The sequence below is a fragment of the Cyprinodon tularosa genome, unplaced genomic scaffold (genome assembly GCF_016077235.1).
Source record: "Cyprinodon tularosa strain WSP-4 unplaced genomic scaffold, ASM1607723v1 ctg124, whole genome shotgun sequence".
NCBI lineage: Eukaryota > Metazoa > Chordata > Actinopteri > Cyprinodontiformes > Cyprinodontidae > Cyprinodon > Cyprinodon tularosa.
The window spans coordinates 1,198,977-1,214,039 of NW_024038048.1; the positions used below are offsets into that span (position 1 = coordinate 1,198,977).

Here is a 15,063-nt window from a genome sequence, read left to right on the forward strand (position 1 = left end):
TTGTGGGTAAAAAGGATGGACTCAACATAGAAAACTCTGGGGATGTTTCTGACATTTCTGATTGTTTGAATTGTAATATTTGTAGCATTGCAAGTGGACCAGCTCCACCAATATGCAAATGAAAGTGATTCTAAATGGATATTTTATACAGTATGGGTGAGTCTATAATTTGCATGTAGCTAGAGGACCAATGCTAGAGATGCACCAATCAAGATTTTGGGGACTCGATTGCCAAAAGCAGTATCTGCCAATGCCGATATTACCGATCCGATGTACCACTATCCTCCTTCCACCTCCAGCTCCTAATTTCAATTCAGTTTATTTATATAGCGGCAATTCACATCACATGTAATCTCAAGGCACTTTACAGTTCACCAGATCACCCAGTCAAATTGATTCAAAGTTTTCTATTTAAGGAAAACCAGTTGATTGCATCATCTCATTGACTCGAATGCAATCCCTCACTCTAGGCATGCTTGTAGTGACAGTGGAAAGGAAAAACTCCCTTTTAACAGGAAGAAACCTCCAGACGAGCCAGGCTCAGTGTGAGCGGCCACCTGTCGATGCCGAGTGGGGTTCAAGGAGACAGAATCAGAGATACAAAAAGTAACTGTAAAAGGCGGCCCCGTCCAGGAAACGCACAGCCAGGCAGACGAGCTCCGAGCCAGCTCCCATGTCAGAGGATGAGGAGAGCACATTTGGTAACTCTGTTAAAGTCCTGTTTAGGTTCCTTTAGAAATGTTATGTTTGAGCTTCTTACTCAGAGTTTAGTTTACTGGAAGTTGAATCTTACAAGCTGTAACATAGGGGGGCTCAGGAATTTCCTAGTTTACAAGAAGTGAGGGAGGAAAGAAGGGGGAGTGGGTGACTATCCAGCTGCAAGTCAGGAGATTTTTTAACAAATTTATTAAGTGTGGTAGATTTAAATCAAATGTATTGGATACTTATGTTAAGCGCTGCAAAGTTATAGACAAAGTATAAGACAGAGTTGTGTTATCTGCAGAAATACTCAATGTCTCAGATGGAGAAAAAGCTGAGAACAGAGAGGTAATCAACTGATTTGTTGCAAAGTGTGGAAATAATCATCTGATCCTGAATCTCAACAAAGTAAGGGAGATAACTGTAGTTTTCAGAAGAAGCAGGAACAAGTTGAAACTTATTAACATCACATGAGAAGAAGTGGAGGTGGAGGAGCATAAATACCCTGGTTTTCACCTAAACAAAAAACTCGAACAGAGATGCAACTGTAAAGCCGTCTATAAAATAGGGCAGAGCAAACTATAGCTACTTACTTAGGAAGATCCTACATATCTTATTTATATGTCTGTTGGGGAGAGTGCGATCTCCTCCTCCATCATCTGCTCGCGTAACAGCATCAGACCTAATGACCAATAAAGAAGGCGGGCTCTGTTCTAAGAATTCCTCTTAAACCTCTGGAGATTGTTTCACAAAGAAGCATTCTTCATGGAGTGAAGAACATGACGTTTAGAATCCTCTTCAGACAATTCTAAATGTATGTATGTATGTGTGTGTGTGTGTGTGTGTATGTATGTATTATTTGATAAATCCCATTACCGAATTGTTTCAACCCTACTGTAAACTAAACCTGGAAGTCTGTATCTTAGATAACCTTTAGCATTTTTGTTCAGATGCTGGAATACCTCATTTTGAGCCAATTTTCAAAGGAGACTTTTGGCTATGTGCCCTGAACAGCAAAAATTTTCTAAGCATTCTTGTCACATCTGACTTTAGATAATCTGGGAACTGACAACGACTCATTCAAAGGGCAACCACAATGGCAGGTCTTTCAGGATTATTAAAGCACTCATGGCAGAATGTGGTCTGCTATAGATGTTAATCTTTTCCCCGCCATGCGGTGCCTCCAATCACTGTCAGACTGCATGTTGGCTTCAGCGAGGCGCTGTAAAATAATACATTTAAATCATAAAGGTCACCTGCTGGTGAACCAGTTTTTTCCCCCTTTTAGGTTGAAACAACAAAATCATATGCTGCTTTTCTGTCTTCTTTCAGTTAAGTTCTAAAAGAATTTATTGGATGCCATCTTTGAACAGTCTGAAGGCCATTTAGCCAAGTGATTCTTCCATCCCTCTCTATTGTAATAGGCTCCCTTGTCCCTCAGTGGCTAAGGTAACCGCACTAGTATCCTTGGAAAAAATTAACAGCCTTTAAAACTAACTACTTCACCTTATTAAGTGTGGATATGAGACTTGTCCTGTCATATTCATCTTTGAAAACAGAGGTAAACTCTAAAACCGATTTTTAGGTTATCTATGAACTATTCTAAGATTTTAATTTATTTTACTGTATATAGAATACTAAAATATGACTTTGTAGCATGTGATAAGCACCATTAAATTACATGATGGTTTGGTTCTCAGATTGTTGTTGATCTTCTGTTTCCAGCTTTTATCAGATGGGTGCAAATGCCTGAGCATTAAGTTCACAGTACTATTCACTGCAGGCAAGATATGTTTTTCAATGTCTTGGATGAACTCCTTCAGGTTTTCTTTTTTTTTCCTTTCAAAACAAAGGAAAATCCTACAAACAACAAAGCAAGTTTTTTTTTTTTTTTCCCACAGACTGTGAAGCCATCTGACTATAATGGTTGGCTTAGATAAGCAATCTGGGATTTTTGATGTATTTTTCTTTTTTTTCAAGAGAATGCATTATTTTTTTAAGACATAATTCTCTTTACAAATGAGCTTTGTGAAATGTCCCACAGTTCTTTCACACCTAACAATTTAACCCTTTAAGCAATGCTCAAGTCTGGTGCCCTGAGCAGATCATCCCACTGGGAACCCAATCTAGAACCCTGAAAAAGATCTTAAAGCCACACCCAGGTATTTGTTAACACAGCTGGTCTTTGTATGGTTTATTCAAACCCTGAAGCAGTTAGTCTGCATTGTAAGTGCATTCCTGTCCCTGTTTACCAAAACAATGAAAGGATAGTTACATGAAAGCAGTAGCTTTAAATAGTTGAAGAAAAGGCAATTAATATGTATAATTTAAAGACAAAATATAGAAAATATGGGGTTATATAGCATAGGAAAAATGAAAAGGTGCACAGCTACATGTAACAATAGAGCAGCAACAGCGATCTTAGAAGATAGACTTTCTTCTGTAGGCTTTTTTTCATAACACTGGAGCAATATCCCTGAAACAATATGTTGCAAATGTAATATGATGTTTGGCTGTGTTTAAAAGTAGTCTTTTTGAGGCAAACTGCACTAACTGAAGGTGTGCAGTTGTCCAGGTGCAGGTTTTCCCACAAATAATCCATCGACCAGACCAGCAGTGCAAACAAACCCATATTTCAAAAACACCAGGTCGCAAAGATTAAACATTTAATTTTCATTCTGTTAGAAGTGTTAAAGGTTTCATGCTGTTTTTAGAACTCACGGTATTACTCCTGTTTTAGCTTTCAACTCAGCTGTAATCTAACTTCATTAGATTCTTTTTCAGAAGTTAAATGCAAAGATAAAACAAACAGAACAATGTTCTGTTTGTTTTTTCGATTTGTAATGCTCTGTCACCCATGCACTTACTCCTCCAGTTGCCATCCTGCTTCATCTGTTTCAGAAGCTAGAAATTTTACTTTCTGTTTATTTTCCATAGTAATGTTTGTCTCATGCACCAGTGCAGCGGCGTCCTGCTAACTGACACACTGCAGGGTCTCGTCTCAAGACTTTGGCAGATGTTTTCCTTCCTCTGAAGCTCTGCTGCTGAAAGTCATATTATCAGAACTTGCGTCATTTGACAGGATAAAAAAAAAAAGTGATTATATGCTATGGTTCCCTCTGCTGTTATACATAGAAAAGCTACTGTCTTGGCTTTCAAATGTATGAAGTTTAGTCACTTTACCTTCTTTTTCAAACTGTAGAAAGAAATACTTTATAGAAGCAATAAATTTGCACCGGTGGTGAAGCTGATAGGGGACTTGAACAAGGGTCAATATGTGACGAGTTGGGAGGGAAACTTTATCAGATGGATAAGAGTCATGTGCCCATGAAGGAAGGTGCATCAGTGTGGTATAACGTCATGTAACATGAGAAAATGTACTTTTCTTCCATCTACTAATATAATAACTATAATATATTTCAAAGCATTCTGAACTATGGGGACAATATATCTGCTTAAAACTTTCCTTGGTGTGTTTTTTTACACATTTTTTTTGTTTTTTTTTTGTGGTTAGCAACTAATACAGCCCTAAAATGTCACCTAAGCATAATATTAATATAATCAATATAAAATTAATCAGTAAACTAATTTAATAATGCAGAGATGGTCGTGTTTTTTTGTCTTTTCGTTCTTGTGTGGTCAGACAGTTAATTTGGCAGGATGTGATAACAGTTGTTTACTGGTTTAACTTTCATTCCCGGTTCTTTATCTAACAGCTGTGTTAGTCCGCTTCTTTCACTTTCACAGCACGTCTAATGTACCCCAGCACTAGACCTCTAATTAAGAAGTGGATGTTTTCCCCCTCTGGTGAAACCAGTGTGCGTGTTGTTAAATTTGAGTTTGTAAGGAGAGAATGTTGTTGAATTTACTGGTTCTTTTTGCTTTCAATGCAAAGGTTTCATGCTGGGTGCCTGTTGTGAAGGGTTATATTAAAACTGCTAATATGGATTTAAAAATAAGCAAGACACAAGGATCAATATTGCACGCTTGACTTTTAACAAGGTCTTGGAGCCTTAAATGTGCATCTGGTGGTGCTCCATTGCATAAAAACAAGAAATTAGGAGGATGGACCTGCATTACGCATGCAGACACTCTGATTAGGAACCATCTGTAGATTTAAAACAGAGATGCCTTAATGTGTATTGGGTGATCCTTTTCATTATTTCAGAGAATGACTTCTGGTCTTTGTGATTCCAAAAAGTGGATTTTTTTATTTGCCATAAGAGAAGTAGAAACGTAGGAACCCTTCTTTAGCCCTCTGATTCACAGTACAAAGCAACAGGTGGGGAAGGGGCATTATCACATTATTTTGTGTATCACTAATCTGGTATAAATTCAATTGTTCTGACTCTTTATTCGTCATCTGATCAGAGAGACTTAAAAATATATATTAAATAATTCTTTAAATATTATAAATTTACTAAATGTATGTAAACTTAATACATTGTAACCAGCCTATGCATATAAGCCATTGAATAGTCTGACTTGCTGTTACACAGTTTTAACTGCTGTGCTGACTTTAACCTTATCAGACTCGTGCTTGTCAAGGTATTATTACCTTATTACTCCAAATATTGCATGCATCTGCGGTGGTGTTACTTGCATGATTGAGCTCTATCATCCATTTATGGCCACATCTCTGGACAGAAAGCAAGACCAATAAGAAAGACCTCTCCCTCGCTCATTGCCTGGACTATAGTCCATGTGTCGCGTGATGAGATTACCGTCACCCTGCATGCTCAGGTATTGACAACCTCAGTGGTTCAGATTAGCTATCTTTGCCATCTGTACAAGCGTGGTAAAATGGAGCAAATATGAAATACAATAGGTTTCTGTCTTTTCTATTAGTTTTCCTGGAGGCTGCCAATATAAAACACGGACCATAAGCAGGAATGGAGTTAAAGATTAAACTCTGTCACAGTCTGAGTGATACGGTTACTCATGAAAATAGCATACACACACCCATAAATAAATATATAAACAGTTTATAGAATCAAGTCTTCTATGGTCATCCATCAGCCGGTACCACTGCTGGTGAAAATGACTTCAGCTGTGATTGTGCAGAATCATTGTGAGGGGTCCTTTTTAGATCCTTTTTTCCTTTCCCAGCCTGGATCCCCAAGAGGAGCCTGAGGCAAAAGAGAGAGAGATAGATAAGAGCAATGCAGTGGAAACAGTTTTGGGCTCGGCTACTTCTGTTGTTGGCTTGTCCTCTGTTCACCCTCTGCATTTCTGTTTGGGCAGATTCCGCTGGTTGAACAAAGCTCAACATGATAAGGCAGAAAAAAAGAACCCTGCCAAGGAAGAGCAACTTTAAGTTGAGGCGCTAGTTTGGGATTTTTTAGTGATTCAGAGCAAATGGGTTAATATGAATCCAAAAGGCTCAGGTACAGCTGCACTGATTTATTACTTGAATAATTTTTGGTGGAAACGTGTTTTTAAACCTCACCTCTGGTGACCTGGCAGCAAATTGTAACGTATTTGCTTTTAAGGAAAAAGATACAGCGGTGGGCTGAATGGACGCCCACTCTGTCACTATGATTAGTTGGAGGGTAGTCGGTAGACCACATTGTGTAATTTGGCTCAGATGCGTTTGAGAACTTTGCTGCCAAATTGTGAATAAGAAGCTTTTCTGCAACTTATCACACAAATGATAAGCTGTGATAGCTGTGTGCTGTTTGGCAGTTTCATTTCCTTTGGGTCATACCCTATACTCTGTGTTGGAAAACCTTGTGTGAGCTTGCTTTGTTATTTTCCCACTCTGCTCTGTTCTGTTCCCTCTGGTGATGATGCATGGTGCTTGTCAAAAATTGAGCAATACAGCATCGGAGAGACGGGAAGAAATAAATAGCCAGAACGATAACCACATGTTCAAGCAGAGGCTGAAGGTGTGTAAGTGTACTTTATTCCTTCACTTAGGAAGAGAAGTCAAGCGTCCTGACGTTTAGCTATGTGTAAACTTTCTTTCCTCCACCCATTTCTTAAAAGCCTACTGCTGGTTGTTCTTTCCTTCATCTACCTTATAAGGGGCGGATGATGGAGGCAAAAAATTAATGCAAATAAAATCCAAAAACACATAAAAAAAACATACTTTTGAAGACTAGTAAACTAGTCAGGTCATCAGTTCTCATTGAAATAAGTCATATTCAGCTTTCACTGCACATTACTATAGCGTCCAATTTATGTCACAACTAAACAAAAGCACTAGTGAAAATGAACTGGCTCACATTTCCCTATGTTTTCAGTTTTAACTGCTTAGTTGTATCTCTTATCTGCTTAGCTGAAAAATATCGTTATCAAGCCTTGCTTTACCAGGACCTTGCGACAGCATTATAATCAAGAATACAGTTCCTTTTCCTTTCATAGTACTGAGCGCAACGTACTGCAGGAATTGTGGTGTATCTATGACAGCTGAATGCACATCATTTGAACATATATATAAGCCAGCTTAATGCCAACTTTCCCATACCCACATCTGGACTGCTTCAACAACTTTATTGAAATCCTTTTGGGACTGTGGCTTACATGCACTCGGCTTCCTGCCCTGTCTCTAGATGCAGCCAAGAAATTATCAAGTATGAATATAAAAATGAATAATTCATGAGATTAATGTTTTTCTGGGGTCCTGGCTTAGAAAAATGTTTCACACCACTAAATAGCACATACAGACTATATGGTGGAAGCTAGAAAGGCAAGTTAATGATTAATCAATGAAATTAGAATGATTTAGATTATCCACTAACAATTAATTGAGCATTCATTTCTTAAAAAACATTTTTTTCTTGTTTTAAAAGGAACTTTATAGAACATGAACAGCTAAATATTTTCAGAAATATTCTTAATTATCATTATATTTTAACAATTATTTCTGCCATCTGTATAAATAGAGCCTTGATCACCAAATAGATGTTTTATCAAACATTATTCATCTTAGACATTTTAGTAGGTAGTTTACCAAACACGAAACTCTTAGTTTACTGAATAAAAAAAAAGAATGAAACATTTATTATTTCAAATGTTCACAGATATAAAGTTAGCCTTCGCATGTGTCGCTGTGATATACTTCCAGACTATCGGCAGACTACAGTCAAACGCTTTTTTATGTTAACAACAAACTTAATAACATACCATGCCAAATATCTTGCAGGTAGCAGTCAGGCTCCACTATTGGATGGTGGTAATACTACAACATTGAAAGAAGTTCCCTCTAAGTTGAGATTACCAATTAGTCACCTGGAACAAATATTATCCTAGTACACCATCCATCCATCCATCCATCCATCCATCCATCCATCCATCCATCCATCCATCCATCCATCCATCCATCCATCCATCCATCCATCCATCCATCCATCCATCCATCCATCCATCCATCCATCCATCCATCCATCCATCCATCTTCTTACGCTTATCGGGGATCGGGTCGCAAGGGTAGCAGCTTCAGTAGGGAGGCCCAGACCTCCCTCTCCCCAGCCACTTGGGCCAGCTCCTCTGGAGGAACCCCAAGGCGCTCCCAGGGCTACTCTGAGTCCTCCTAGGATGACTGAGCTTCTCACCCAATTTCTAAGGGAGAGTCCAGACACACTATCCGAATCTAATACACCACTATTCAAAAATTAATCATAGGTCAATTACTTGTTTATGTCCCTTTACGGAAGTAGATTTCAATTCACATAATTCAAATACTGAGAGAACCTACATAATTGCCTTGTAATGCCATGGCAATCCACACCCAAATTGAATGAATATGTGAACTAAAATACTGAAATAAAGGAAACAGAAAATGTTTAAATAACAATACAAAGAAACATTTAAATCAAATTTAAATAGATAGCTACAAGAACTATGAAAGAGAAATATTCAAAGATCAATGTACCTTCTCATCTGTGTTTTTATCCAAAAATAAACAGAATTCTTAAAAAATATTTTCTTTGGATATAATTCAGGGACTTCATTTGTTAGAAATTAAAAAATGTTTAGTATAACCTGTGAGCTGGAAGAAATAAAATCTTGATAGTTAGACAAAGGGATTTTTTGATGCTTGGCAGAGGATGATCAGCCACATAGTGTATTAAGTAGCGAGGGCAGGAAGAGCCATACTGCTGAGAGCGAATCATCAGAGTGGAGCATAGAGTTCAGCAAAGCTAAGCGCACGCAAAGACGCATTTCTGCACAAGCACAGATGGACGATCAGTTTGTCAGACTTCAGTGCACAGTACCGGTGTTCTGTCAGACACCAGGACTATTCTGGATTATTTTCACTCTGCTGCTGCTGACATGATCCATCTGTGGTCCTGCAGAATGAGCACCGCTGCACGGCAGGTGGGCTAAGTGATCAAACAGGAAGCAGCAGCACGCCTGATACTGCTTAGCAGATTACAGCACAATGACGCAGTTTAAATGTTTGACCAACCACCTGCTAATTTTTATTAAGTCTCGTCTCGTTGACTAAAACTCACATCAATAACACTCAAGTTTAAAAAAAAAAATATTCATGTTTAGCTCGTCAGTTGTTGTTATCGTCCTGAAAAAAAGCAGCAGCAACACTAGTTGTAGGTGTTGATTGCTGTCATTTTTTCATTGTCCTTTTTTCAGAAGTTTATTAAACATCATTAATAAGAAAACAGTTTATAGCTAGACTTTTTTTTTTTTTTTTTTTACAGTAATTGCCCTTCCTTTTCTGCCTTTACAATAAAACAAGGTATCCAAATGAGGCCACAATACAGCAATGGGTGAATTATATAGGAGATCCTGGATCCTGTTATTTTTTATCAAGTATAAAGTGGGGCTTATATGCAAAACATAACTCTGGCCTTATAGATTTTTAAATAATAAGCTGAGTTTTTAAGTGGAGGCTTGCAGTAAAGTATATCTGAAGAATCTTTTCTTTTTTTAATACCGTTTTTATAGTGCAGTGATTTATATGCTCACATCTCGGGTAGTCAGCTACACTTTTTAATTGGTTACAGCAGAATAATTTCTCTGAAATATGCAGAGAATTAGTCATCTAAGGTATATCAGTGAAGCACAGAAATATGAAGTTATTCCAAAAAGATGGATGCAACAAATGTTAGTTAAGAAATGGACAAAGACAAAGAGGGTAATTTAGAGTGCAGAGCAACAACAAAGGAGCAATAAAGTGCAGTCCAGATGATGAAGCACCCACCCAGTGCTCTGTAAACAAACTTAAACTGGAGTTTCACTTGAGCGAGTACGGCACCTTTGTTTTAATAATCCCTTTATAACAGCCTCATGTCTGCGATAACACAGATGAGTTGGCCATCCATTAATGGCAGCTCTGGGTGACTCATATTACCCATTTGCTATCTTTACCTCAAAGACACAAACCAGGATGGATTGAATAATAACACATGGGTCATTTGGCTTATGTGGGAGGTGGCAAAGCCTACTATTTACTTTGGTGGCACTTAAGTGAAGAGCTTGGCAGTTGAAAGATAAACAATTGCTTACTCTTATTTGCAGGTTTCTCACAGGATAAATGAGCTATGTCCTCCAGGGAGGCTCAAATTACTGCTGTGTAGCTGCAAATGTGTTTCCTTTGGGGAAATCGGGGACCTCACAGAGCATCCTCTCCTGAGGTAATCATTATCATTTCTGTCAGGAGCCTGTTAGGCCACCTTCATTGCTTTAGCCATCCATGTCCTTGGGGTACACACTGAGCTGCCAGTCACCCTTTACTGACTGACAATTTAGCAAAAAAGCCAGTTTGAGTCGACAGGCAGGCAAACTGTGCAGAGGTCATTTAAAGGTGCATGCATCTTCAGTGCAACCTAACGGCTGGTCTAAAGCCGAATCTCGTAAATAAAGTGTCAATTTACCACAAGTTCAGATCCAAACTAATTTCCTCTGAGCTGCACAAAGGGATTTTGTTTTGACTGGGATTTTGTCTGGATCAGATACCTGGTGGGAGATAAGGTCAAAAGAGAAACTTTTAAACCTCACCCATTGGTGCACGCTCTTAAGGAATAATCTCTGCTATATTTTGTAGCCTTTGGTTTGTTTACCTTAAAAAAGGCTTTGCTTATAGGAAATTGTTGAAAATTGCTGTACAGAGGTCTTCTGTCAAAGCCGTTTGCAACAGAGAGCCTCGTAGCATGAAGATGTCAAAAATTTGAATCTATTCAAATCTAACGTCACCGTCAGGCTAATGGTTAAAGGACAGGAAATCCTGTCCTTAAGGCCACCTCTGATTTTACCCTCGTAGACCTCAGCAAATGCATAGTCCACATTGAGCCCAATGGAGATTAGGCTTCTATACATATTTGACTGGAAGAGAAATACTTTGAATTAGAAAAACAGTTTGCACCCATGCTTTTATCTATGTATCAGTATTTAATTCCAACTTTAGAGCTCTGGGCTAATTTCAAATGTCTCTACTTTCAGACTGCAGGTGTTTTTCTTGTCTTTTTCTTTAAACAAACAACAGAAAAAAACAACAACACAGTTTTGCTGCTGTCAACCCAAGCATAGGAGGAATTCAGGATGAAAATTAGGATATTCAAGGAATAGGTTGACCTTTAGAGAGGGATTCAGTTTTTCTCTCTAATGAGTTGGATTGCAAGATCAATACTTCTCTATATTCTCTTGAGGGATTATAAACAAAAAAAAAGCTAGAAATGAAGAAAGTCTGCTGTACCTCAGGTTAGGTTTTTGGTTACAGAATTTATAAACCACTTTAAAGCCCTTTAAAACCCAATGTAGTGATGTAATAAATCAAGCATACTCCATACAGCTTTGATAAAAACATACATTTCCTAAACTTGACATCTAACAAGTGTTATTTACTTGACAACATGCAAACACTTTATTTAGATATTCAATATTGTCCAAGCTGAAAAACCAACATCTAGGTAGGCTACTGCAGAGAACATGGAAAACATGATGAAGATTGGTTTGGATGCAAAGCACTCAGTTGGAATATGTTTTCCTCCATTACTCACTGATAGCTGTTTTGGCTTTCTCCTCAGTGCCAAATGATCTGAGATTAGTTTCATTGTGAAATTGAGCTATACGAACAAAACTGAATAGACCCAAAATGATCCTGATGAATCATGCAGCTCAGGAAAGGCCGGGGTTTCCTGGGCTCAGTACGGTTATGTGCTGTAAATGTTGGTAAATTTAGGAAGGCATTGAGGTGTGAAAGTAGATGGACTCTGCCAAAGCCTAATTTCATGTTATCATAACCTCCAGTGGCCACCAGCGAGTTCCAACTGCTAAAAAAGCGTCATAGAGAAAAGGCAGTCAGCGAACCTGATTCCATAAATGAAAGCAAAGCAAGATGCATCATAATATCATCTTACCTTTCTGGGGAGTATACAATGAGACATGCAGTCATCTGTGTGTGTCTCTGATTATGTGTGAGGGTGTTTATGTAACAGGACAGCTAGTCATTTGTTCACTGTGGGAGACTGGGACACAGTGGTTGGTCATATGACTTATCCTGCTGAGTCAGAACATAATGATGTCCTGATGCTGCTCAGACCAGCCTCAGTTGCACTCAAGGGCAGAACTCCATCCTGCTGTGTCAAGCTTCTTGCTGTTTTCCCATCAGTGGTTCTCCTTTCCAAACAGATGCTTAAGCAACTTATTGGAAGTCATAGTTTGGTTAAAAGTAATAAAAGCAATACCTTTGGTTTAAAGAATACCTTTTGATCAGATATGCACAACCTAGTCTATTCATAGTTGCTCTGTAGTTTTTTGCTTGTTTAACTGGGAGACCAAAAAAACAATCCAGAACTAGACATTTGACATCTATCTGATTGATGGCACTTGAATATGGAGAAGTTGGTTTTACTATTTGCCCTTGACACTAAGCATACCACCCTACAAAGTGTAGGTTATTGCTAATGCCTAAAAGTATCAGATTGTAATGTCACACAAAGTTATCAGAAACATAAGGTTTGATTGTCAAATTTCAAAAGAAAAAGAAAAAATCATACTATTTCCTGAGCTATAGAAAAGCAATTGATGGCAACTATTGCTTCTAATTCTTCTGAGCAACTAGAATGGACCTATAGTGACCACATATATATATTACATCCTCTGCTCCTGTCCAATCAGTTCCTTTGCAGAACATCTCTGTTAAACTATGAAAAGAAATGCCTACTACATTTGCAGTACCACTGTGGTGCTCCTGTCTAAGTTCCTGTAGCCTTAGGAGAGCACGTATGAGAGGTCCAGCCAGAGATGGGTGAACTCTTTTGAAACCTTGCCAAGAATGGTAACCAATTTAACTGTTGAGTGTAAACGGAACGCAGCTGAACTACACTATGCCAGACACAACCAAACCGCTGAACCTAGAACTAGTTTAACAGTGGGGCTCGTTATGGTTTAGTTATGGTTCGGTTTTCTGATAGCAAAGAGTGCATGACCACAATGCGTCATCTCTGATTTACTCTCAGTTTAGACTAATTTCTGTTTTTCTGACATTTCTTGCTTTGCAATTTAAATATCTCTTCACCTGTTAACAACACAAACTTCTTCTGCCTATCAACAATAAATGGCATCAAAGGGGTGTTGTGGGACTTGGGATTATGCCAAGAACGAGGCTCTCATTGAAATTTTGGCAGAGGATGCTATCCAGGCACATACGTTCCTGAATGTTATGGGTGCTTCCATTTTGTTTGCGTAATTTCTGCCTCGAGAGCTGTAGTATCGTGGACCGCTGATAGGACGCTAGGAACTATGCTAGCGTGATGTGTAAATGGTCCTAAAAACCAAGCTCAGCACGGTTAAATGATCCAAGTTCACTTCTGAAGTCGGCATGGATCAGTTTCAGCGTATGGTAAATGGGGCAATAGTTTGACCTTGAAGGATGGAGAGCGGTTCTGTGGACGATGATGTTTGGACTTGTCACGAAGAATGTGGAACTGTTCTGGTTAATTAGCATAATTATAATTGCTGGAAAGAGCAGAACTATCATGAAAGGATGTCTATCCCTTTCCTTCACAGACAGGTACGTTCAGGTCAGTATGCCCAAATCTGACTGACTTGATCAAAACATGTTTTCAGATGAAAGCGCTTCAAGATAGCAGCAAAAACCACCACTTGTATGTATAAACCACTGCTTACTTACACAAAAACACTTTTAGTTTGATTGGCCCTTTGTTCTAAATACTTATGTCCATGTGAGCATACCTAATAACTTGTCCGGAAAGAAAGGAGCCAGAACATGATTTAATGCTCTGATTTATTTATGTCCAGAACAGAAAAAAGTTGATTAAGAAGTGGTGTTTATGGAGGAGTCCAAAGGATAAAAAAAAAAAAAAAAACGTATAAGGCAAAAAGAAAACAAATACGTGTACTCCCTAAAATATTTAAAAAACGTAAAAAATATTTTTTAGAAATATGTTTATCATTTAGGAGAAGCTTTTTTATTTACTGAGGTTGCATCTGATAATAAAAATGACTTTGCTCTAAAATATTTGTGACAGACCCTCAAAAACATCTGTGAGTATTAAAGTATGTTTCTACTGCTCTGTAAAACTACTGTTTCCATATGTTGTGAGAAGGAAATATTTTTGCTGATTTAACTTGGTTTCTCTGTCCCTGACTTGGAAATGCCATTGCTTAAATCTTTAAACTGTGGGAAGTGTCACTACTCTTAAATCACCCTTCTGGCAGAGTATGAGTTTACTGTAGCTTTCCACTCTGCCACTCAATCTGTCACATGGCTGCCACTTCCTCCTCAGGGCCTCCTCTCCTGAGAGCTGGCCTGTCAGCTGAGACAATGTGGGTTAGAGGTGTGAGATGTAGCCAGGATATGGAGGAGCAGCAGAAGGCTAAATATGAGCTCTGTTAAAATGAGAAAAAAAAAAAAAAACATGGTGCTCTTTGAGGAGTCATTATCATTGGAGGGGAATGAAAATGGAAATGTTTTGATCTTTATTCTTTATCATCATTTAAGAAAACTGAAGACTTTCTTAACCTTTGCCGACACTGAGCCATAAGTGATGAACCGTGAAGATGAGACATTACAGCTCGGTAGCATCGTCATTATGGTCCACACACCTTTTATTGACTTTCCTTGAGATGAGGAAAGGGCTCTTATATATAGAATCATCTAGCTGAACCATGTTGACCAAATACACACACTTTAACGCAGTTATCCACCCACTTCTATAAACAATGACGACTCTGGCAGCCTATTTTGCTGATGGATGCGCCTTTGACTTTATGGGCTCCTTCTCCATCTGCAGGAGGCTGACATGGTTGGTTTCCTACGTTTGGAAAGAGTTAGCTGATGTGAATGGATTGACTTGTGTATCGATAACTCTCTCCTCTTGTCTGTTGTTGGATTTTTTTTATGGCCCCAGGGGGACAGACTGCTGAGGTTAAAAGTTA

At 38.5% G+C, this 15,063-nt stretch overlaps 1 protein-coding gene and 1 long non-coding RNA gene across 2 annotated transcripts in view; one reads left to right on the forward strand and one right to left on the reverse strand.

Moving 5' to 3' along the window:
* LOC119777460 (mannosyl-oligosaccharide 1,2-alpha-mannosidase IA) overlaps positions 1-15,063 on the forward strand; it is a 231,248-nt gene that overhangs the window by 37,164 nt on the left and 179,021 nt on the right. The window lies entirely within an intron of this gene.
* On the reverse strand, positions 4,993-12,090 carry LOC119777462. The gene is made up of 3 exons (XR_005279919.1): positions 12,021-12,090; positions 11,661-11,933; positions 4,993-5,828 (listed from the first exon to the last, which is right to left on the reverse strand). It is a non-coding gene; the product is annotated as an uncharacterized LOC119777462 (long non-coding RNA).